We start from the raw sequence: 25,715 nt of genomic DNA, 5'->3' as shown, positions 1-25,715 counted from the left end.
GGGTAGATTTTGCACTGTTCGAAGTCTGCCAGTCAAAGTGTTAGATGAGGATGGCATCTGGACATGTGCCTGGCGAATTCCCATTAAACAATGGGAAGACGCCAGGGGCTACCAGGGCCTGAAACATCTGCCTTCCATGATTGTGCTAGGAGAGAACAGAGGCTACATCCATTATCAGGGGATGCCAAAATTATGTAGAAAATGTGGCAATATGGGGCATCTCGCTGAAGCATGCATAGAGCTGATATGTGGGAAGTGCAGAGAAATTGGTCATAGTTTTGAACAATGTACCAATGGCAGGAGGTGTAATCTCTGTGGAGAATCTACCCATCTCTACAGAGATTGCCTGAAAAGTTTTGCCAACAAACTAAAGGGCAACAAAATGGCCGCCCCACAAACCGAAGAACAAAGGAAGGAGGCGGTCCCTGAGGTTTTGGCGGGAATCCCACTCGCCCAGCCAGCCACAGGGACTGGGCAACAACGGGAGGATGGGGCGGCCCCAGGGGCGGAGTCGGAGGGTTCGGTTGAACAGGGGGAGGAAGTCACCTCCCAAAATGGAAATGAACAGAATGAGGGAGAGGAGGATACGACTTCCTCCCTAATCACTGTCTCCGAAATAAGCATGGAGTCTGATAGGAGTGTAACTGACTGTTCCCTCCCAAACGCTCAGGTGCAAAAAAGACCTGCGGGATCTCCTCTGGTTGATACAGAGGAGAAAAGATTGAAGGCTACACCGCGGCCAGATAGTTCTTCTTCAGAAAGTCTGGACCGTGTGTGGCCTCATGAATCCCCAAATGAGGTTTCCTTTTTGCACGTTAAGCTAAAAACATCATCACCGAAGGAGCAGCAAGAGAGCTCCTCTGCTGCTCCTAAAGTGATGGACACTGTTCCTCCTGATCCCATAACTATTGGGATTAAGGAGGAACTAGTGTCACAAGAAATTCTCTGATTTTAAGTTTGTAGCTGCTTGCATATTTCCTTTTAATGCTCATGTTTTTAACCATACTGCTCATGACTCTTACAATCTGCCCAATTCAATGTAAGAAGTGTGAGATTCCCTGTACGAGCACAGAGTGTTTTATTAATGTTAAAAACTTTTAAAGCTCATGTCTTTTATTGCAACAATGTGCTCTCCCCTTATTTTTTACAAAGATCTAGGAAGTGGAAGGATTGTTGGAGCCAGGGTCCCTCCTTCATGGAGTGGATCCAACAAAAAAGAATGGGGCGAGCACTTTTTAGCAACTTTGACATTTTTAGACAGTGCTTTTAACGCTCTTAATGTGTATGGTTTTACTGTGAAAAATGAGATATGAGCTTTTAGAGGAATTACAGCCCCACATTCTACTTTTTGAAATGTTTTTAAAGATATACAGCTTGGAGGACCGGAAACTTTATGTTTTAACTAACCACAAGTCTCTTGTCTCTCTTGTGCAGGACCGGGAACCAGTGAGTCCAATTCCAGGGCTCACGCTAGGTGAAGCCACACAAGTTTTGAGGAATACAGCCCACCCCGCTCTTCAGAACCGGCTCAAGGACCTGATGTGGATGGCGGTTCATGAAATCCTCCCAGCCAGGGCGGTTATGCACTCCAGAGGAAGGGCCAGGAACCAGATCTGTCCACGCCCGGGGTGTAATGCTCCGGAGACAGTGAGACACCTCCTCTGGGAGTGCGGCACTGCGCGGGGCCTGTGTGACCTTAACTGGCCCCCTAGTTTCCCGTGCCTGCCAGCGGGTGGGGTCCAGATGGACTGCAAGCTCGCCTTCCACGGGGTGGGCCGGAGCTTGAGAGCTTTGACATCACAGCAATTCATCTCGCTCTGGCTCACCCTGAACATAACAAAGGAAGTCATCTGGACCACCAGAAACCTGCTGGCGGGGAAACAGGTTACGGTGCCCCTCCACGCTTGCGAGCAGAATATGACATCTAAGCTGCAGGGGTGCCGGGCCTTGTCATTCGGAGGAGGGGGCTGGGGTCACGCTTAGGGCCCCGGCTTTGCCCCCGCACCTGGTCGCCCGTAGATGCACCCTCACCAATCTGGCTACGGGAACAGCGGGCCAGCGGGCCGGAGGGAGAGGATTTCCGCTGGCTGTCGGAAATGGAAGGAAATTGGCTTGTTCTGCATAGCGGGGTGATGGCCATCTTGTCAGGGACTCATCCCGGTTCTGAACAACAGATGACGAGAGACCGTGGTTTTTTTTTAAGATGTTGTGTTTTAATGGTCACTTCCTCGTTTTATACCTTTTTAAACACCGTAAAGAGTTTTTAAACATGTTTGGAATTTTTAAACACGTGTTTTATACCTTTTTAAGCATGTGTTTGAATTTTTAAACATGTTTAACATGTATTTTATGTCATCCCTTGTTTTATGTTTGTTTTTATCTCTCTTTCTATGATTCACCCTTTGAAATGTTTTTTTTCTTTTTGTGAATTTTAAAATTGAAATGTTAAAACTGTTATGAAATTGAGAAGAAAAAAAGATACATGATGACAATAAACTTTTTTCGAAAGAAAAAAATCTGTTCTTATCAGTTTAATATCTGATACGTCCCCTATCTGGGGACCATATATTAAATGGATTTTTGAAACGCGGAGCTGGAAGCGGGGCTTGCTCCGCCCACTCCACGCATCGACCTGGTATTGCAGTGTCTCCAGGAACGGTGCATTCCCCTTTCGGGGATAGCAGCTTGTGTTGAAAGGTAGTGATGAGAAGACGCAAAGTTTTATTTCTCACGTGATTGTCTTATACAGAAAAATACTTTGGCAAGTACTCACTCACTCAGTCACTCAGTCACTCAGTCACTCAGTCACTCACTCACTCACTCACTCACTCACTCACTCACTCGGTCACTCACTCACTCACTCAGTCACTCACTCACTCACTGACTCACTCACTCACTCACTCACTCAGTCACTCAGTCACTCACTCACTCACTCACTCACTCTCTCACACTCTCACTCTCTCACAGTCTCACGCACGCACTCACTAAAGCCCTAAATGTATGCGGATAGTTATGTGTTGAAGAACGTAGTTCCTATTAGAGACGTTTGCGCCTGGCTTAAATGCTGTTGTGTGATAGAGAGAGAACGGGGCTTCCTGTAGCTCAGTGGTAAGAGCATTGCGTTAACAGGTTTTGGGTACGATCCCTGGGAATTGCAAATACCTATGTAAATGTATAGGATAAAGCAATGTAAGTCGCTTTGGATAAAGGCGTCTGCCAAATGTTTAAATGCAAAAGGTGTCCAGCATCCAATTGAAACACTTTCAGCACATATGTGGACTGTTTGCGTTGAATTCTTAATGTATTTGTCTGTTCATGTGTATGTTTGCCTGTGGACCGTCGCCTTCGTGCGCTTTCCCACGGGTTCTACAGAGCAATCAACTGGAACTTGCAGTTGCCGAACGCTCGCTCGGGGTCAGCGTTGATGCGCATGGCAGAGGCAAGTAAGCGATCTCTTGCCCGAACGGGGCAAATCATACTTACCTGGCAGGGGAGACACCATGATCACGAAGGCGGTTCACCCAGGACGAGGCTCGGCCATTGCACTCAGGTTGGGTTGACTTTTGCGAATTCCCCAAATGTGGGAATCTCGACTGCATAATTTCTGGTAGTGGGGGACTGCGTTCGCGCTCTCCCCTTATCATGTATCAAAAGAAGAGAGATTTTGTATTGTGTCTGTATTTCGAACCTTGTTGGCGTCAGATCTGCAGATTCCGCAAGAGACGAGCACCAAATCGAGTGATCGATTACTTCCTAATACCATGTTTTTTTTTAATACGGTTGTTTGCTGTTCCGTCGTTCCCAAACACACATACATGTATGTATGCATGCATGTAGGTATATTTATATATATAATTATTTAGATATTCATTTATTCGTTTGCTGGTTTTATGTTTGATTCATTTGTTTAATTGTTTTTTCGTTCATATTTTGGACGCCTCATCAGACGAGTATAGAACGCATCTTCGACGGAGATTCTGCCAGACCACGCTGACCTTCATTTCTGTGAAACGTGTGCGTGCTCGTCCGTTCCTTCATCCGTTCAGGTCTTCATAAATAGCCCATTTAATTATTTCTTCTTTCGTTAATCGGTTAATTTATTCTATTGTTTAAACGATACATTTGATTGTCAGTCCGTTCCTTCATTCGTTCAGGTCTTCATAAATAGCCCATTTAATTATTTCTTCTTTCGTTAATCGGTTAATTGATGCTGTTGTTTAAACGATACATTTGATTTTCAGTCCGTTCCTTCATTCGTTCAGGTCTTCAAAAATAGCCCATTTAATTATTTCTTCTTTCGTTAATTGGTTAATTGATTCTGTTGTTTAAACGATACATTTGATTGTGTGTTCGTACGATCACACGCTGACCTTTGAGGCGCATGTGCACCGCAAGCCCAATAGTCGGTGCCGCCCCACGCTCTGCCTTTTGCCACCCATTGTGGGCATCGCTTCTCGGCCTTTTGGCTAAGATCACGTATCTTGTTAGAAGGTAGAGTTGCGATCGCCTCTTGTAGGTTCCCTGGCTGGTGTTTATCAGTAACACGAGCTCCAAACCTACGAGAGGTACACTGTTGCGGCGTCATCTGCTGAAGCAGTTTTTAAGGAAGGCTTCTGGTCGAGAGAGGAGTGTATTGAACGACTCGTTTTAAGGTAAGCTATTTATTTTTTTATTTATCTATTTATTGCTAGTTTTAAAGTTTGTTTTAGTTTGCTGTAGGTGCCTCCACCATGTCGGCTACTCGTGCCGGCGTGCGGAGGCACCACAGCGTGCGTTTTAATCTTACAGAAATAGATGGGAAAATGGTTGAAATGTCAAGGTTGGATTTTTCACGAAAACTGATTCAAAAAACTTTGGGGTTTTCCCCAGAAGATTTAAATTGTATTTTATCTCTGCCTTTTAACAAAGGTTTTGATGTGAGTTTTAAGAACGCAGCAACACTAAACGGTTTCTGGCAACGTTTTGAACAAGCTAAACCCCACTTCTCCATGTTCAAGGTGGATAAATTGACTGACAATGCACAGAAAGTTGTCATTGTCAGAATGTTTAATGAGACTGTGAGCGGAGAAGATATTTGTGTATGGTTGGGAAGATTTTGCACTGTTAAGGGCCAGGCTATGAAGGTTGTGGATGAAGACGGTATTTGGAATTGTGCTTGGAGGGTTCCCATAAAACAATGGGACGACCCCCAAGGTTTCCAGGGCCTGAGACATCTGCCATCAATGGTAGTTCTGGGAGAAAACAGGGGCTACATACACTATCAGGGAATGCCCAAACTCTGCCGCAGGTGTGGCGAATTTGGGCACCTGGTAGAAGCGTGCCAGAAAACGTTTTGTAAAAAATGTAGAGAAATTGGTCACTCTTTTGAAGAGTGCACAAACGGCAGAAAGTGTAACCTCTGTGGAGACACAAATCATCTCTACAGAGAGTGCCCAAAATCTTTTGCCAACAAATTAAAATCAAACAGATTGGGGAATACAGCGAGAGAGACGTTTAATGAGGGGGCGGAGCTACACATTTCAAATCTCCCGCCAAAATCAGCCGGCACAGATCAAATAGAAAAGGAGGCGGAGCCTGGCCCAGACTACTCGGAAATGAATCCAGACCTAGAAGAAGAGGAATGCGAAACAGGAAGAAATGATATGGAACAAGAAACTCAAATTAGTCAACAGCAAAATGAAGGAGAAGCATCCAAAAACACACTTCCCAGTGCTCAGGTTAAAAGGAAAAGGGTGAATAAATCCCCTTTGGCCAAAGAGATAGAGAAGAGAGATAGGTTGGAACCAGTTTCAGATTCCTCCTCGTTAGGAGACCTGAACAGGATCTTTCCCACAAACTCTCCCAATGAAACATCCTTTTTATCCATTGAGCTTAAAGCATCCACCCCGAGACCGGTTCAAAGCAGCTCCGGAGGGAAACAAGTTACAACCCTTGACTCCTCATCAATAGGAATCAAGGAAGAACTTGTCTCACAAGACATAGATACTGGGCAGTAGACCAGCAATCCCATGGTTTTAAGTATTTGTAAAACCCCTTTTAAATGTTTTTTATTATGCCTCTTAAAGTAACATATATTACTCTTTTAATGATCATGACCCTCACCATCTCAACAATCAACGTAAGAAGCGTGAGAGCCATTTTAAGGGCACAGAGTGTTTTATCCTGTCTAAATTCTTTTAAGTCAGATGTTTTTATATTACAGGAGTGCACATTGCCTTTTATCAAATCATACAAAAAATGGGAAGAGCTTTGGCCCAATGGACCATCACTATGGAGTGGTTCAAATCTTAATAAAAATGATGGAGTGGCCATTTTAATAAACAATCCTAACATCTTGGTGAAAGGTAACACAGTGGTGAGAGAAGGGCGGGCACTTTTAGCCAATCTGACTTTTTTAGACAAGGATTTTAACATTTTAAATGTGTATGGTTTTACGGAAAAAAACGAGAGACATGAACTTTTAAAAGATCTGCAACCCCACCTTTTAGGGAGAGACCCTTTAATCTTAGCGGGAGATTTTAATTGTGTTTTAAGTAAGAAGGACAGGAAAGGGGCTGGTGTAGATTTTAGGGAAGACAAAACAACAGTTTTATTGCAGAATACCATAAGAGATTTTAAATTGACGGACTGTTTTAAAACAATGCATCCCAGAGAGGAGGGCTTCACCTGGTCCAATGGTGACGGTTCCCGAGCCTCTCGTATAGACTTTATTTTCACTAGAAATTGCCCGCCCACGGATGCTACATTAACCCCCCTATTTTTCTCAGATCACGTCATGCTTTCGTGCACCCTTTCACTTCCCTCGGGCGTGACTGTAGGTAAGGGTTTGTGGAAATTAAATTGCTCTCTTTTACAGGACAAGGACATAGTGAGTCAGTATGGAGAGCAATACAAACAATGGCAGACCCTTCAGGACTTTTTCAAATCACGAGCACACTGGTGGGACATGGTGAAGGGTAAGACACAAAATTTTTTTAGACAAGCAGGGAAAAGGAAAAAGGAGAAAGAAACACGACGTATGGTGGGGTTGCAGAAGAGGCTGCAGCGTTATTTTAACCTTTTAAACATGGGGTTTGATTTTAAAGCAGAAATAGAAGAAGTAAAGAAAGAAATGGTAAAATTAACTGAAATTAAAAGCAAAGGTGTGATCCTAAGGTGCAAAGAAAAGGAAATTGAAGAAGGGGAAAAATGTTCAAGGTACTTTTTCAAGAAGATCATCAATAGAGACAAAGCCATAACGAAACTCAAAGACGGACATGGCGAGATGATGACCGAGACAAAAGGCATTTTAAATGTGGTGGAAAGTTTTTATGAAGATTTGTACAAAGAAAAGAGTACAGAAGGGAGAGTCGTAAAAGAGATATGCGCATGCATTACTAAGACAATAAAAGACAGCGCCCACCTAGTAAGAGACTTCACACTTTTAGAAATTGAAAAAGCTTTGAAGCATTTTAAGAAAGGTAAGTCACCGGGAACTGATGGGCTTCCCGTGGAGTTTTATCAAACCTTTTGGGACATTTTATCGGAAGACCTTTTTGTGATTTTAAATGACCTGGACAAACTCAACATTTTACCCGAAAGTTTTAGAACAGGAATAGTGACATTGCTACACAAAAAAGATGATAAGGCAGATTTGAAGAACTGGCGTCCTATAACCCTTTTAAATTTGGATATGAAACTTTTTAGCAAAGTTTTAATGCAACGAATGTCGACGGTTTTAACAGACTTAATCCACCCAGACCAAGCCTGCGCTATCCCTGGGAGAAAGATCACGGACAGCCTAGTACTGATAAGAGACACCATCTGTTATGCGAGAGACAGAAGTATTCGGCTTGTAGTCTTAAATCTAGATTTTGAAAAAGCTTTCGACCGAGTCTCGCACCAGTACTTATTCAAAGTACTGGACAAAATGGGTTTCCCAGGGAGGTTTTTAAAGTGGGTGGGTCTGCTATATCGAGATATAACCAGCAGAATTCTAGTAAATGGGAACCTCTCAAAAGCAATAGATATAGGTTGCGGCGTCCGTCAGGGGTGTCCATTATCTCCTCTCCTGTACGTGGCTTCTATTGAGCCTTTAGCGCAGATCTTGCGAAGGGACCGGTGGATAAAAGGACTTGATATACCAGGGACAGGGGGACTGACAGCAAAGACAGTTTTATACATGGATGATATCAACATTTTATGCACAGACATTTTATCTATAAAGAGGACCATGGACGTGACTGACTGGTTTGGGCGGGCGTCAGGGGCCAAATTGAACAGGGACAAAACGCAAGCACAGTTCTTCGGCCCCTGGCTCCCCACAGAAATGGAGGGACTTGACCTGAAAGTAATAAAAGCAGATCTAAAGATATTGGGAGTAAAATTTGACAGCAACGGTGGAGGGAGTAGAAACTGGCCAGACGTTTTAGCAAAAGTAAGACAGAGACTAGGGTTCTGGCAACTGAGACAACTTACTTTGGAAGGGAAAGTTTTAATTATCAAAACTGTGATTTTACCGTTGCTTTTATTGTTGTGTTCTATTTTTTATCCCCCCAGATTTTTTCTTTTAGCACTGGATCGAGCAATTTTTTATTTTTTGTGGGGGTCTAAGTGGGAGAGGCTGAGGAGAGAAACAATGAAGAGAGCACCGGAGCATGGAGGCAAAGGAGTCCCAGACCCCCAACTGGTTTTAGGAGCACAATACACTGCATTACACATCAAATACGCAATGGCCCCATCCAGAGAACACAAAACAGTAGCTATGGCCAGGTTCTGGATGGGGTCATATCTGAGGTCCTTGAAGATTTTAAAAGTAGACCTAAGAACACCCATTGCTTTTAATCTTCCTCCAGCATATGTTTCTATTAAAAAGTTTTTAAAATATTTTAACTTGGAAAAGGAAAACGTTACAATTTTAACTAACCATCGCTCAATTCTATCTGTTGTTCAGGAGCGAGAAAAAGTGAGCCCCGTGCCTGGGCTCACACTAGGTGAAGCAGAAAGGGTGTGGCGTGAGGTATCCCACCCAGCACTCCAGAACAAGCACAAAGATCTGGCGTGGATGGTGGCCCATGAGATCCTCCCGGTCAGGGCGGTGATGCATTCCCGAGGAATGGGCAAAGATGCGACCTGCCCACGGTCTGGGTGTGGCAGGCCGGAGACAGTGAGGCATGCTCTCTGGGAGTGCAGCGCTGCGAGAGACCTGTGGGCAACGGCCGGCCCCCTGCAATTCCCGTGCCTGCCAGCAGGGGGGGTACCAGATTACCGCATGGTGAGAGGCGGGGTGATCCAGAGGAAAAAGCCAGAAAAACATGAAATAGATCTCTGGATCACCATAAATTGCATCAAGGATGCCATCTGGACCTCCAGAAACCTGCTGGTAGGGAAGCACGTACAGGTGTCTCTGCCAGCCACTCACCAGCTGGCCTCATCAAGGCGGCAGGAGTACGCCGTACGTGCCCAATCGGACGTGGGGGCCGGAGCTTCACAGGGAGGTCTCCACAGCCACCGACCCTGACTGCCCGTAGATGCTCCCCCTCAGAGGATTAACTCGAGAGGAGCAGCGGTGCCACGGTTCAAGAGGATCTCCGCTGGGACCACAAACACCTAGCATGAACTTGTTCTGGAGAGCGAGACAAACTGAACTTTTATTTGTTAAGGGCTCACGCCGCTCCTGTTCAACAGAAGAGAGATGTTTTTATTTAAATTTTTAAAAAAGGTTTTTCTTTTAAGGGTTTTAAACAACCTGCTCCATAATGGTTTTAGAATACGTGCTTGTCCAAGTTGAAATGTTGTAACATAAAGTGACATATGCTGTGAAAAGATCAATAAAACTTTTCGAAAGAAAAATCTGTTCTTATCAGTTTAATATCTGATACGTCCCCTATCTGGGGACCATATATTAAATGGATTTTTGAAACGCGGAGCTGGAAGCGGGGCTTGCTCCGCCCACTCCACGCATCGACCTGGTATTGCAGTGTCTCCAGGAACGGTGCATTCCCCTTTCGGGGATAGCAGCTTGTGTTGAAAGGTAGTGATGAGAAGACGCAAAGTTTTATTTCTCACGTGATTGTCTTATACAGAAAAATACTTTGGCAAGTACTCACTCACTCAGTCACTCAGTCACTCAGTCACTCACTCACTCACTCACTCACTCACTCACTCACTCACTCACTCACTCACTCACTCGGTCACTCACTCACTCACTCAGTCACTCACTCACTCACTGACTCACTCACTCACTCACTCACTCACTCACTCACTCAGTCACTCAGTCACTCACTCACTCACTCACTCACTCTCTCACACTCTCACTCTCTCACAGTCTCACGCACGCACTCACTAAAGCCCTAAATGTATGCGGATAGTTATGTGTTGAAGAACGTAGTTCCTATTAGAGACGCTTGCGCCTGGCTTAAATGCTGTTGTGTGATAGAGAGAGAACGGGGCTTCCTGTAGCTCAGTGGTAAGAGCATTGCGTTAACAGGTTTTGGGTACGATCCCTGGGAATTGCAAATACCTATGTAAATGTATAGGATAAAGCAATGTAAGTCGCTTTGGATAAAGGCGTCTGCCAAATGCTTAAATGCAAAAGGTGTCCAGCATCCAATTGAAACACTTTCAGCACATATGTGGACTGTTTGCGTTGAATTCTTAATGTATTTGTCTGTTCATGTGTATGTTTGCCTGTGGACCGTCGCCTTCGTGCGCTTTCCCACGGGTTCTACAGAGCAATCAACTGGAACTTGCAGTTGCCGAACGCTCGCTCGGGGTCAGCGTTGATGCGCATGGCAGAGGCAAGTAAGCGATCTCTTGCCCGAACGGGGCAAATCATACTTACCTGGCAGGGGAGACACCATGATCACGAAGGCGGTTCACCCAGGACGAGGCTCGGCCATTGCACTCAGGTTGGGTTGACTTTTGCGAATTCCCCAAATGTGGGAATCTCGACTGCATAATTTCTGGTAGTGGGGGACTGCGTTCGCGCTCTCCCCTTATCATGTATCAAAAGAAGAGAGATTTTGTATTGTGTCCGTATTTCGAACCTTGTTGGCGTCAGATCTGCAGATTCCGCAAGAGACGAGCACCAAATCGAGTGATCGATTACTTCCTAATACCATGTTTTTTTTTAATACGGTTGTTTGCTGTTCCGTCGTTCCCAAACACACATACATGTATGTATGCATGCATGTAGGTATATTTATATATATAATTATTTAGATATTCATTTATTCGTTTGCTGGTTTTATGTTTGATTCATTTGTTTAATTGTTTTTTCGTTCATATTTTGGACGCCTCATCAGACGAGTATAGAACGCATCTTCGACGGAGATTCTGCCAGACCACGCTGACCTTCATTTCTGTGAAACGTGTGCGTGCTCGTCCGTTCCTTCATCCGTTCAGGTCTTCATAAATAGCCCATTTAATTATTTCTTCTTTCGTTAATCGGTTAATTTATTCTATTGTTTAAACGATACATTTGATTGTCAGTCCGTTCCTTCATTCGTTCAGGTCTTCATAAATAGCCCATTTAATTATTTCTTCTTTCGTTAATCGGTTAATTGATTCTGTTGTTTAAACGATACATTTGATTTTCAGTCCGTTCCTTCATTCGTTCAGGTCTTCAAAAATAGCCCATTTAATTATTTCTTCTTTCGTTAATTGGTTAATTGATTCTGTTGTTTAAACGATACATTTGATTGTGTGTTCGTACGATCACACGCTGACCTTTGAGGCGCATCTGCACCGCAAGCCCAATAGTCGGTGCCGCCCCACGCTCTGCCTTTTGCCACCCATTGTGGGCATCGCTTCTCGGCCTTTTGGCTAAGATCAAGTGTCTGGTCAGAGGGTTGAGCTTGCGATCGCCTCTTGTGGGTACGACGGCTCGTATTTTTCAGTAATACTTGCTTTAACCCGCAGGAGGTACACTGCGAGGGCGTATCGGCTCAAGCGGCTTTTAACGAGGAAGGTATCTGGTACTGTGAGGATCATTTCCAAGGGGTAAGTGATTTTAAATATTTATTTGTTTTATTGCGTTTTTCTTTTACCTATTGGAGACTGCTGTCGGTGCCTCCACCATGGAGTTTAAACCAACAGGAGGTATACTGCGAGAGCATCTCAGCTTAAGCGGCTTTTAAAGGGATCATTTTATTCCAACAGATCGTTTTTAAGGTGAGTGTTTTATTGTTTATTTATTGTTTATTTATTGCTTATTTATTGCTTATTTATTGCTTATTTATTACTGGTGTTTTATTCCCGCTGTAGGTGCCTCCACCATGTCGGCTGCCCGTGCCGGCGTTCGGAGGCACCACAGTGTGCGGTTTTTATTTAAAGAAGTTGATGGAAAGCTCCTGGGGATGTCCCGTTTGGACTTCTCCAGGAAGCTTGTCCAAAAAGTTTTACGTTTTGATGTGGCAGAAATAAACTGTTTAATGACCCTGCCTTTTAACAAAGGTTTTGATTTAAGTTTTATGAACGCTTCCCTGATAACTTCGTTTTGGCAACGGTTTGATTCTGCTAAGACCCATTTCTCCATGTTTAATGTGGAAAAGCTTTCTGACAACTCTCTTAGAACTGTGGTTGTTAGAATGTTTAATGAAACTGTAACTGGAGATGACATTTGTGTATGGCTGGGTAGATACTGCACGGTTAGAGGCCAGCCAGTTAAGGTGGTGGATGAAGATGGAATCTGGAACTGCTCTTGGCGAATTCCCATTAAACAATGGGAAGACGCCGAGGGCTACCAGGGCCTGAAGCATCTGCCATCCATGATTGTGTTGGGAGAAAACCGGGGCTACATTCATTACCAAGGGATGCCCAAATTGTGTAGAAAATGTGGCAAAATTGGGCATCTGTCCGAAGCATGCGAAGTGATTGTTTGTGGGAAGTGCAGAGAAATTGGTCACGGTTTTGATGAGTGTACCAATGGCAGGCGGTGCAATCTGTGTGGTGACTTTAACCATCTCTACAGAGATTGCCCGAAAAGTTTTGCCAACAAGCTAAAGGGCAACAAAATGGCCGCCCCACACGTGCCTCAAACAAAAGAACAAAGGGAGGAGGAGGCGGTCCCTGAAGTTTTGGCGGCAATTTCAAACTCTCAGCCAGCTTCAGGGATTGGCCAAGAGATAGCAAGTGGGGCGGCCCAAGGGGCGGAGCCATTCAATGTTGATGAACCGGAACAAGAAAGAGAAGAGGAAACGACATCCTCGTTGATCACGGTTTCCGAGATTAGTATGGAGTCCAGTGGGAGCGAAACTGATGTTTCACTCCCCAATGCACAAGTGCAAAAAAGGCCTGCGGGATCTCCTCTGTCCAAAACGGAGGAGAAAAAGCCGAGGGCCACAAAACAGCCAGATAGTCCCCTTTCGGAGGATCTGGACCGTATGTGGCCTCAGGATGTCCCTAATGAAGTGTCCTTTTTGGAAGTCCAGCTAAGAACATCATCGCCCAATGAGCCGCAAGAGATTTCCTCTGCGGCTCTGGAGCCCATAAGAACCTGCTACCCTGACTCCAGAATAGTGGAGGTTAAGGAAGAGCAGGTATCACAAGAAATTTTATGATTGTAATTTATCTTTGTAGTCCGTTTTTCCATTTTTAAATATGTCATGTCTTTTTAAAACCATACTGCTCATGGCCCTCACAATCTCTACAATCAATGTGAGAAGTGTGAAGTCTACTTTTCGAGCACAGAGTATTTTATCGTATTTAAAGAATTTTAAGTCAGATGTGTTTTTATTGCAAGAGTGTGCTCTGCCTTTTTTAACAAATTACAGGAAGTGGGCAGAGCTCTGGACCCCGGGCCCCTCCTGGTGGAGTGGATCCAATTTTAACAAATGTGACGGTGTTGCTATTTTAATAAACAACCCAAATATCTCGGTGAAGGGCAGCACCGTGGTGAGGGACGGGAGGGCAATTTTAGCAAATCTGACGTTTTTAGATAGACATTTTAACATTTTAAATGTGTATGGTTTTACCGATAAGAATGAAAGACATGAACTTTTAGAAGAATTGCAGCCCCACATGCTAGGGAGGGTGCCATTTGTAGTCTCAGGGGATTTTAATTGCATTTTAACCAGAGCGGACAGAAAGGGAGCCGGGCAAGATTTTAAGGTGGACAAAACATCAGTTTTATTGCAAAGTATAGTGAAGGATTTTAAATTAGTGGACTGTTTTAAAACTTTGCATCCAAGAGAGGTGGGCTACACCTGGGTCAGTGGTGATGGCACCAAAGCCTCTCGCATTGACTACATTTTTACACGTGACTGCCCACCAACTGATGCTATATTGACACCTATGTATTTTACCGATCACGCTATGCTTTCCTGCACCCTTCCTTCACCACAGGTGTGACTGTAGGGAGAGGGATCTGGAAGCTGAATTGCTCCCTGTTGCAGGATGAGGAGATAGCTAGAGAATACAGGGAGCAATTCAGTCAATGGCAGACCCTCCAAGACTTTTTTAATTCACGAGCACAGTGGTGGGAGATGGTGAAGGACCGGACCGGGCACTTTTTTAGAAAGAAAGGGATACAGAAAAAGAATAGAGAGAAGCGACGCATGTCGGGGCTGCAAAAACGACTACAGAGGTATTTTAAGCTGCAGAATAATGGTTTGGATTTTAATGAAGAAATTAAAGAGGTCAAAAGAGAAATGTCTGTTTTAGAAAAACAACGGAACGAAGGAGTGATTTTAAGAAGTAAGGAGAAAGAGTTGGAAGAAGGTGAAAAATGCACACGCTACTTTTTTAAAAAGATTATATCAAAGGGAGGTGCAATAACCAAATTAAACATGGGAGGGAGGGAGGCCAACAACACAGATGAAATTGCAAATGAAGTGGAACATTTTTATAAAGATCTATACAGTGAAAAGGAAGTATCAGGTAATGTAATGGAAGACATTTTAAAGTTTATAGATAAAGAAATTGATGATGAGGATGCTGTTTTAACCCAAGATTTTACGATTTTAGAACTAACTAAATGTATGAAAAGTTTTAAAACCGGGAAGTCCCCAGGAAGTGACGGACTTCCCCTTGAATTTTATCAAAAATTTTGGGATATTTTAGCATCTGAATTATTAAATGTTTTTAATGACTTTGACAGACTCGACAAATTACCTGACAGTTTTAGACTAGGGATAGTTTCACTCATACATAAAAAAGGAGATAAAACAGACTTAAAGACGTGGCGACCTATTAGTCTTTTAAATTTTGATTGCAAACTTTTTAGCAAGATTTTATCTACACGAATGTCGACGGTTTTAGAAGACATAATCCACCCAGATCAAGCCTGTGCTGTGCCTGGGAGAAGGATCACGGACAGCCTAGTGCTGGTTAGGGACGCCATCTGTTATGCGAGGGACAGAAACATTAGGCTTATACTATTAAATTTAGACTTTGAGAAAGCTTTTGATCGGGTCTCGCACCAGTACCTGCTTCAGGTACTGCAAAAAATGGGTTTCCCAGGGAGGTTTGTAGAGTGGGTGGGCTTGATGTACAATGACATAATCAGTAAAATTCTTGTAAATGGGCACACAACAAATGCGGTTAATATCCGCAGTGGAGTCCGCCAGGGGTGTCCGCTATCTCCTCTCCTGTATGTGGCTTGCATTGAGCCACTGGCACAGCTCTTGAGAAGGGACCAATGGATTAAAGGACTTAACTTACCTGGGACAAATGGACTGACGTTAAAATGTGTTTTATATATGGATGACGTCACGATTTTAACTACTGACCTTTTATCGGTCCGAAGAGCTTTACAGCTGACTGACCTCTATGGACGGGCCTCAGGCTCCAAGTTAAACAGGAACAAGTCTGAGGCCCAGCTCTTCGGACCATGGGGACGGGTAGACATGGCAGGACTCGACGTGACTGTTAGGGAGACTGACTTGAAGGTTTTAGGTATTAAGTTTGACAGGGAGGGTGGTGGACAAAACAATTGGACAGACACGTTAGGGAAAGTCAGACAACGACTGGGGTTCTGGGGACTAAGGACACTGACCTTAGAGGGCAAGATTTTAATATATAAAGCCGTGATTTTACCACTGCTTTTATTATTATGCTCTGTTTTTAGCCCACCCAGGTTCTTTCTTTTAGCATTGGAGCGGGCGGTGTTTTACTTCTTCTGGGGGTCCAAATGGGAGCGGATTCGAAGAGATGTGGTCAAGAAAAAGAAGGAGAATGGAGGGAAAGGGCTCCCGGACCCCCACTTGTTCTTGGGGAGCAAGTTCACTGCCCTACACATGAAATATGCCACAACCCCATCCAGAAATAGTAAGACTGCAGCAATGGCGAGATTCTGGATGGGGTCATACTTGCGGTTTTTAAAGATTTTACCTGTTGATCTTAGAACCCCAGTGTCTTTTAATCTGCCTAAAGAATACAATTTTATTAAGAAGTTTTTAAAGAGATTCAACTTGGAGGACCAGGAACTCTCTGTTTTAACAAACCACAAGTCTCTTGTCTCCCTTGTGCAGGACCGGGAAGCAGTGAGTCCAGTTCCAGGCCTCACACTAGGTGAGGCCAAACAGGTTTGGCGGAACGCAGCCCACCCCGCTCTTCAGAACCGGCTCAAGGACCTGACGTGGATGGCAGCTCACGAAATCCTCCCAGCCAGGGCGGTGATGCATTCCAGAGGAATGGCCAAAAATCCTGTCTGTCCACGTCCGGGGTGTAATGCCCCGGAGACAGTGAGACACCTCCTCTGGGAGTGCGGCACTGCGCGGGGCCTGTGGACCAGAACTGGCCCCCTGTATTTCCCGTGCCTGCCAGCGGGTGGGGTCCAGATGGACTACAAGCTCGCCGTCTACGGGGTGGGCCGGAGCTTGAGAGCCTTGTCATCACAGCAATTCGTCTCGCTCTGGCTCACCCTGAGCATCATAAAGGAAGTCCTCTGGACCACCAGAAACCTGCTGGTAGGGAAACAGGTTACGGTGCCCCTCCACGTCTGCGAGCAGATGGTAACATCTAGGCTGCAGGGGTGCCGGGCTTTGTCATTCGGAGGAGGGGGCTGGGGTGACGCTTAGGGTCCCGGCCTTGCCCCCGCACCTGGTCGCCCGTAGATGCACCCTCACCAATCTGGCTACGGGAACAGCGGGCCAGCGGGCCGGAGGGAGAGGATTTCCGCTCAGCGTCAGAAGCAGAAGGAATTTGGCTTGTTCTGCAGAGCGGGGTGATGGCCATGTTGTCAGGGACTCATCCCGGTTCTGGACAACGGATGACGGGAGACAGTGGTTTTTTAAGATTGTAGATTTTATTGGGCACTTCCTTGGCTGTATAGCTTTTTAAACATCTTATGGGAGTGTTTTTAAATGTATTTTATTGATATTATCTCTAATTTTGCTTTCTTCACGACACTATATTTTAATGTTATTTATGTGAAAATGTGATTTTATGTGAATGTAGAGATATTTGTTGAAAAAGATGTCAATAAAACTTTTCGAAAGAAAGAAAGAAAAATCTGTTCTTATCAGTTTAATATCTGATACGTCCCCTATCTGGGGACCATATATTAAATGGATTTTTGAAACGCGGAGCTGGAAGCGGGGCTTGCTCCGCCCACTCCACGCATCGACCTGGTATTGCAGTGTCTCCAGGAACGGTGCATTCCCCTTTCGGGGATAGCAGCTTGTGTTGAAAGGTAGTGATGAGAAGACGCAAAGTTTTATTTCTCACGTGATTGTCTTATACAGAAAAATACTTTGGCAAGTACTCACTCACTCAGTCACTCAGTCACTCAGTCACTCACTCACTCACTCACTCACTCACTCACTCACTCACTCACTCGGTCACTCACTCAGTCACTCACTCACTCACTCACTCACTCAGTCACTCACTCACTCACTCACTCACTCACTCAGTCACTCACTCACTCACTCACTCACTCACTCACTCTCTCACACTCTCACTCTCTCACAGTCTCACGCACGCACTCACTAAAGCCCTAAATGTATGCGGATAGTTATGTGTTGAAGAACGTAGTTCCTATTAGAGACGCTTGCGCCTGGCTTAAATGCTGTTGTGTGATAGAGAGAGAACGGGGCTTCCTGTAGCTCAGTGGTAAGAGCATTGCGTTAACAGGTTTTGGGTACGATCCCTGGGAATTGCAAATACCTATGTAAATGTATAGGATAAAGCAATGTAAGTCGCTTTGGATGAAGGCGTCTGCCAAATGCTTAAATGCAAAAGGTGTCCAGCATCCAATTGAAACACTTTCAGCACATATGTGGACTGTTTGCGTTGAATTCTTAATGTATTTGTCTGTTCATGTGTATGTTTGCCTGTGGACCGTCGCCTTCGTGCGCTTTCCCACGGGTTCTACAGAGCAATCAACTGGAACTTGCAGTTGCCGAACGCTCGCTCGGGGTCAGCGTTGATGCGCATGGCAGAGGCAAGTAAGCGATGTCTTGCCCGAACGGGGCAAATCATACTTACCTGGCAGGGGAGACACCATGATCACGAAGGCGGTTCACCCAGGACGAGGCTCGGCCATTGCACTCAGGTTGGGTTGACTTTTGCGAATTCCCCAAATGTGGGAATCTCGACTGCATAATCTCTGGTAGTGGGGGACTGCGTTCGCGCTCTCCCCTTATCATGTATCAAAAGAAGAGAGATTTTGTATTGTGTCCGTATTTCGAACCTTGTTGGCGTCAGATCTGCAGATTCCGCAAGAGACGAGCACCAAATCGAGTGATCGATTACTTCCTAATGCCATGTTTTTTTTTTAATACGGTTGTTTGCTGTTCCGTCGTTCCCAAACACACATACATGTATGTATGTATGCATGTAGGTATATTTATATATATAATTATTTAGATATTCATTTATTCGTTTGCTGGTTTTATGATTGATTCATTTGTTTAATTGTTTTTTCGTTCATATTTTGGACGCCTCATCAGACGAGTATAGAACGCATCTTCGACGGAGATTCTGCCAGACCACGCTGACCTTCATTTCTGTGAAACGTGTGCGTGCTCGTCCGTTCCTTCATCCGTTCAGGTCTTCATAAATAGCCCATTTAATTATTTCTTCTTTCGTTAATCGGTTAATTTATTCTATTGTTTAAACAATACATTTGATTGTCAGTCCGTTCCTTCATTCGTTCAGGTCTTCATAAATAGCCCATTTAATTATTTCTTCTTTCGTTAATCGGTTAATTGATTCTGTTGTTTAAACGATACATTTGATTTTCAGTCTGTTCCTTCATTCGTTCAGGTCTTCAAAAATAGCCCATTTAATTATTTCTTCTTTCGTTAATTGGTTAATTGATTCTGTTGTTTAAACGATACATTTGATTGTGTGTTCGTACGATCACACGCTGACCTTTGAGGCGCATGTGCACCGCAAGCCCAATAGTCGGTGCCGCCCCACGCTCTGCCTTTTGCCACCCATTGTGGGCATCGCTTCTCGGCCTTTTGGCTAAGATCAAGTGTCTTGTTGGAAGGTGGAGTTGCGATCGCCTCATAGTGGTTAGCTGGCTCGTAAACCTCCGTTTTGCGGGTCCATTAACTTCGAGAGGTACATTTTGCTTTTATATTGTGTTTTTTTTGTTTTTCCTTACAGCTTTCATTTTACGTGCTTGTCTTTTCTTGGAAAATTCTGTGAAAGGTAAGTTTTTTAAATTATTTATTTATTTATAGCTTCTTTTAACTGCTGTGTTTTAGTGTACTGTCGGTGCCTCCAGCATGTCGGCTGCTCGTGCCGGTGTGCGGAGGCACCACAGTGTGCGCCTTTTGTTTAATAAAAAGGATGATGGGACTCTCCTGTTGATGTCTAGGTTAGACTTTTCCAGGAAGCTCATTCAAAAATGTTTAGGTTTTTCAGTGTTAGAAATAAACTGTTTACTGACTTTGCCCCAGAATCGCGGTTTTGATTTGAGCTTCCAAAATGCTTCTCTGCTAAATGTTTTCTGGACTCGGTTTGAAACAAAAAAAGCCAACTTCTCCATGTTCACAGTGGAGAAACTGACTGATAATTCAATTAAGGTGGTGAGTGTCAAGATGTTTAATGAGACTGTGACTGGAGAAGATATTTCTGTATGGTTGGCTAGATATTGCTCTGTCCGTAGCCAGCCAATTAAGGTTTTGGATGAGGATGGCATCTGGAACTGTGGTTGGAGAGTCCCCATCAAGCAATGGGAAGATCCACACAGTTACCAAGGCCTTAGCCAGATACCTTCTATGATTGTGCTGGGGGAAAACAGAGGTTACATTTTTTACCAAGGGATGCCCAAGCTGTGTCGCAAATGTGGCCGGATGGGACATCTTGCAGAGGCGTGCCAGGAAATAATATGTAGAAAGTGTAGAGAAATTGGGCATGTTTTTTGAGGAGTGCACCAATGGCAGGAAATGCAATCTTTGTGGTGAATCGACCCATCTCTACAGAGATTGTCCAAAATCTTTTGCCAACAAACTCAAAGGTAAAATGGCCGCCCCAGCTAACCAGCAAACAAAGGAAAAAGAGACAGTCCCTGAGGTTTTGGAGGAAATTTCAAATTCCAAACCAACAGCAGGGACTGGTCAGGTCGAAGCTTTGGGGGCGGTAAAAGGGGCGGAGCCAGATACGGTAGGTGAACGGGAAGAGGAGGCCACCCCCCCTCTACGAGACAAGGAAAAGGAAGTAGTGGGGGAATCGGAAGAGGGGGAGGAATCCCAAGAAACGGCCTCCTCTTCTTTAGTGACCGTATCAGATTTGGAAGTGGAGGAGAGTACAGGAAGTGACTTGACAGATTGGCTCCCAAATGCACAATTGCAGAAAAGGCCTGCGGGATCCCCTCTGTTTGAAACAGAGGAGAAGAAACTGAGGCCAACACAGCACTCTACACCTTCCAGCATGGAGGGGACGGAGCGTAGGTGGCCCTCAGCATCCCCAAATGAGGTATCTTTTCTACAAATAAAGCTTAGATCATTATCGCCAAAGGAGCTGCAAGAGACTTCCTCTGCAGCCCCAGGGGCTTTGGACACACGCTCTCCTGCACTCAAATCATTCGAGTTTAAGGAAGAGCAAGTGTCACATGAAATTCTATGATTTTTAAAGTAATACTGCAGCCCCTCAAAATCTTTTCCTTTTGTTCTTAAGACTCATGTTTTTCAATTTAATACTGCTCATGACTCTCACAATCTCAACAATAAATGTGAGAAGTGTGAAGTCCAACACGAGAGCACAGAGCATTTTATCCCTCTTAAAATCTATTAAGTCAGATGTGTTTTATTGCAGGAATGTGCTTTGCCCTTTTTAAAAAGTTATAATAAATGGGAGGAAATATGGACTTCAGGACCCTCCATATGAAGTGGATCCAATTTTAACAAAAATGATGGAGTGGCCATTTTAATCAATAACCCACACATATTGGTGAAGGGCAGCACAGTGGTGAGGGATGGACGGGCGCTTTTAGCAAATCTGACTCTTTTAGACAGGGATTTTAATGTTCTTAATGTGTATGGGTTTACGGAAAAAAATGAAAGGTACATGCTTTTAGAGGATTTGCAGCCTCACATGCTAGGGAAGACGCCACTGGTGGCAGCTGGGGATTTTAACTGTGTTTTAACCAAAGGGGACAGAAAGAGAGCAAGGGATGATTTTAATGTAGACAAAACATCGTTTTTATTACAGGGGCTAGTCAAAGATTTTAAATTACTTGACTGTTTTAAGACACTGCATCCCAAAGAGGACGGCTACACCTGGGTCAGTGGTGATGGCACCAAATCCTCCCATATTGACTACGTTTTTACACGCGACTGCCCGCCGATAGATGCTACATTAACACCGTTTTTCTTTTCTGATCACCTCATGCTATCATGCACCCTTTCTTTTACCACAGATGTGACCGTAGGGGGTGGGATCTGGAAGCTGAACTGCTCTCTGTTGCATGATGAGGATATTGTTAAAGAATACAGGGAGCAGTTCAGCCAATGGCAGACCCTCCAGGACTTTTTTAAATCACGTACACTATGGTGGGAGATGGTGAAAGACAGGACTAAACGTTTTTTTAGATTAAAAGGGAAAGAGAAGAAAGAGAAAGGAAAACGATGCATGTTGGGGCTGCAAAAGAGACTGCAGAGGTATTTTAATCTTTTAAACAACGGTTTTGATTTTAGTGAGGAAATAAAAGAGGTCAAAAGGGAAATGGTGGTTTTATCTGAAATCCAAAGTAAAGGTGTAATTCTAAGGAGTAAAGAACAAGAGATAGAAGAAGGAGAAAAATGTACCAGATACTTTTTTAAGAAAATTGTAACAAGAGGTGGGGCAATTACAAATTTAAATTCAAATGGAAATGAGGCAAAATCAACAGGGGAAATTTTAGGGGCTATTGAAGAGTTTTATGGAAATTTATATAAAACAAAAGCAGTACAAGAAGACACATTGGAGGAAGTTTTAGAGTTTTTAGAAAATAAAATTGACAACACTGTGCTTTTATCTCAAGATTTCACTGTCAACGAACTGGAGAAAGCTCTTAAAGGTTTTAAACGGGGGAAATCACCAGGTAAGGATGGGCTTCCCCTTGAGTTTTACCAGACGTTCTGGGATCTTTTAGCACAGGAATTACTGACAGTTTTTAAAGAATTTGAGACTCTTGACCGACTTCCTGACAGTTTTAGAATAGGGATAGTTTCCTTGTTGCACAAAAAAGGAGATAAGACTGACCTCAAGAACTGGAGACCGATCACTCTTTTAAATTTTGACCTTAAACTTTTTAGCAAGGTTTTAGCAACTCGTATGTCGACGGTTTTAGAGGACGTAATCCACCCGGATCAAGCTTGTGCTGTGCCCGGGAGGAAGATCACGGACAGCTTAGTGCTGATCAGAGATGCTATCTGTTATGCGAGAGACAGAAACATTCGACTAGCAGTTCTAAATTTAGACTTTGAAAAAGCTTTTGACCGAATCTCGCACCAGTACCTGTTCAGGGTACTGCAAAAAATGGGATTCCCAGGTAGGTTTATAGCATGGGTGGGACTGCTGTACAACGGCCCGGTCAGCAGAATCCTTGTAAATGGGTATCTTTCAAAAGTGGTACATATACACAGTGGTGTCCGTCAGGGGTGTCCTTTATCTCCCCTCCTGTATGTGGCCTGTATTGAGCCACTGGCACAGATCTTGAGAAGGGACAAATGGATTAAAGGACTAGACATTCCGGGAACCGGTGGACTGACAGCAACTTGTGTTTTATATATGGACGATGTGACCCTTTTAGCCACTGACTTTTTATCAATACGGAGAGCAATGGACTTGACTGACTGGTACGGTCGGTCCTCAGGCGCCCAACTCAACAGGAGCAAGTCTGAGGCCCAGCTCTTCGGGCCGTGGGGACACGTAGACACACAAGGACTTGATTTGGATCTTAAACAAACTGACCTGAGAATTTTAGGTGTAAAATTTGACAGCGATGGAGGTGGACGGGGAAATTGGACTGACTTGATAGGGAAAGTTAGGAAAAGACTGGGGTTTTGGGGACTAAGACTCTTGACACTCGAAGGTAAGGTTTTAATTTTTAAAGCTGTTATTTTACCTTTGCTATTATTAATATGTTCTGTTTTTAGTCCCCCGAGATTCTTCCTTTTACAACTGGACAGAGCGGTGTTTTACTTCCTGTGGGGGTCCAAGTGGGAAAGACTGAAGAGAGACGTGGTCAAGAAAAGACAAGAAAATGGTGGAAAAGGCCTCCCAGACCCCCACTTGTTTTTAGCCAGCCGTTTCACCGCTCTCCACATCAATTACGCAGTGAACCCATCCAGAGACAACAAAACAGCAGCCATGGTTCGGTTTTGGATGGGGTCTTATTTGAGAATTTTAAAAATAATAAAAGTAGACTTGAAAACCCCAGTAGCTTTTAACTTACCAAAAGAGTATGTTTTTATTAAGAAGTTTTTAAAAAGACATGTGTTAGAAAACAAAGATGCCAGTTTTTTAAGAAATCATAAATCTATTATTTCTCTTGTTCAGGACCGGGAACCGGTGAGTCCAGTGCCAGGCCTCACTCTAAAGGAGGCCAAACAAGTTTGGCGAAATGCTGCCCACCCTGCTCTGCAAAACCGCCACAAAGATTTGACATGGATGGCAGCCCATGAGATCCTCCCGACCAGAGGGGTTATGCACTCCCGGGGCATGGCCACCACCTCCACGTGCCCCCGGTCCGGGTGCAATGACCCGGAGACCGTGAGGCATATGCTCTGGGACTGCGGTGTTGCACAGGACCAGTGGACCATAACCGGCCCCCTATTTTTCCCGTGCCTACCAGCGGGTGGGGTCCAGATGGACTACAAACTTGCCATCCTGGGGGTGGGCCGGAGTTTAAACAGTTGTACAGCGCATCAGTTCACCTTGCTCTGGCTCACCCTAAACGTCATTAAAGACGCCATCTGGACTGCCAGAAACCTGCTGGTGGGGAAGCGTGTGACGGTGCCCCTCCACGCAATTGAAAAGATGGCAAGTAACATGCTGCAGGGGCGCCGCGCATCGATATTCGGACGGGGGGGCCGGGGTCACACAGAGAGGGTCCTGGCCACCAACCCCGGGTCGCCCGTAGATGCACCCTCACCACTAACGGCTACGGGAACAGCGGGCCAGCGGGCCGGAGGGAGAGGATCTCCTCTGGGCGAGTCCGGTGCTGCAGAGCAGGATGACGACCCTTTTAGTAGGGACTCAGCCCGGTCTTGAACAACAGACTCCGTTTCGTTCCTTTTTAAACAACTGGGAAACATTTCAAAGAGTTTTATTACAAATGTCTTTTTAAACACAACACACGTGACACTATACCCCTTTTTATGTTCCTGTTTTAAATGAAATGCTGTTGTGTTCTGAAATGAAATTGTGAAAATAAACCTTTTTTCGAAAGAAAAAATCTGTTCTTATCAGTTTAATATCTGTTACGTCCCCTATCTGGGGACCATATATTAAATGGATTTTTGAAACGCGGAGCTGGAAGCGGGGCTTGCTCCGCCCACTCCACGCATCGACCTGGTATTGCAGTGTCTCCAGGAACGGTGCATTCCCCTTTCGGGGATAGCAGCTTGTGTTGAAAGGTAGTGATGAGAAGACGCAAAGTTTTATTTCTCACGTGACTGTCTTATACAGAAAAATACTTTGGCAAGTACTCACTCACTCAGTCACTCAGTCACTCACTCACTCACTCGGTCACTCACTCACTCACTCACTCACTCACTCACTCACTCGGTCACTCACTCACTCGGTCACTCACTCACTCAGTCACTCACTCACTCACTCAGTCAGTCACTCACTCACTCACTCACTCACTCACTCTCTCACACTCTCACTCTCACTCTCTCACAGTCTCACGCACGCACTCACTAAAGCCCTAAATGTATGCGGATAGTTATGTGTTGAAGAACGTAGTTCCTATTAGAGACGCTTGTGCCTGGCTTAAATGCTGTTGTGTGATAGAGAGAGAACGGGGCTTCCTGTAGCTCAGTGGTAAGAGCATTGCGTTAACAGGTTTTGGGTACGATCCCTGGGAATTGCAAATACCTATGTAAATGTATAGGATAAAGCAATGTAAGTCGCTTTGGATAAAGGCGTCTGCCAAATGCTTAAATGCAAAAGGTGTCCAGCATCCAATTGAAACACTTTCAGCACATATGTGGACTGTTTGCGTTGAATTCTTAATGTATTTGTCTGTTCATGTGTATGTTTGCCTGTGGACCGTCGCCTTCGTGCGCTTTCCCACGGGTTCTACAGAGCAATCAACTGGAACTTGCAGTTGCCGAACGCTCGCTCGGGGTCAG

General features: G+C 44.5%; 3 non-coding genes and 4 pseudogenes across 3 annotated transcripts; all 7 read left to right on the top strand.

The window, feature by feature from the left end:
• The first annotated feature begins 2,491 nt into the window (after positions 1–2,491).
• Positions 2,492–2,669, top strand: LOC130412513 (U2 spliceosomal RNA; annotated as a pseudogene).
• Positions 2,670–3,475: 806 nt separating this feature from the next.
• Positions 3,476–3,639, top strand: LOC130412386 (U1 spliceosomal RNA). The gene has a single exon (XR_008905272.1). It is a non-coding gene; the product is annotated as a U1 spliceosomal RNA (small nuclear RNA).
• A 6,166-nt stretch (positions 3,640–9,805) lies between these two features.
• LOC130412484 (U2 spliceosomal RNA) lies at positions 9,806–9,984 on the top strand (annotated as a pseudogene).
• Positions 9,985–10,814: 830 nt separating this feature from the next.
• On the top strand, positions 10,815–10,978 carry LOC130412374 (U1 spliceosomal RNA). Its single transcript, XR_008905261.1, has one exon. It is a non-coding gene; the product is annotated as a U1 spliceosomal RNA (small nuclear RNA).
• Positions 10,979–17,405: 6,427 nt separating this feature from the next.
• LOC130412493 (U2 spliceosomal RNA) lies at positions 17,406–17,586 on the top strand (annotated as a pseudogene).
• Positions 17,587–18,400: 814 nt separating this feature from the next.
• Positions 18,401–18,564, top strand: LOC130412355 (U1 spliceosomal RNA). Its single transcript, XR_008905242.1, has one exon. It is a non-coding gene; the product is annotated as a U1 spliceosomal RNA (small nuclear RNA).
• Positions 18,565–24,791: 6,227 nt separating this feature from the next.
• Positions 24,792–24,967, top strand: LOC130412536 (U2 spliceosomal RNA; annotated as a pseudogene).
• The last annotated feature ends 748 nt before the right edge of the window (positions 24,968–25,715 follow it).

This window comes from Triplophysa dalaica, chromosome 22, assembly GCF_015846415.1.
Source record: "Triplophysa dalaica isolate WHDGS20190420 chromosome 22, ASM1584641v1, whole genome shotgun sequence".
Lineage (NCBI taxonomy): Eukaryota > Metazoa > Chordata > Actinopteri > Cypriniformes > Nemacheilidae > Triplophysa > Triplophysa dalaica.
The sequence above is the reverse complement of the archived record's forward strand: the minus strand, read 5'-3'. Positions and strand labels throughout refer to the sequence as shown.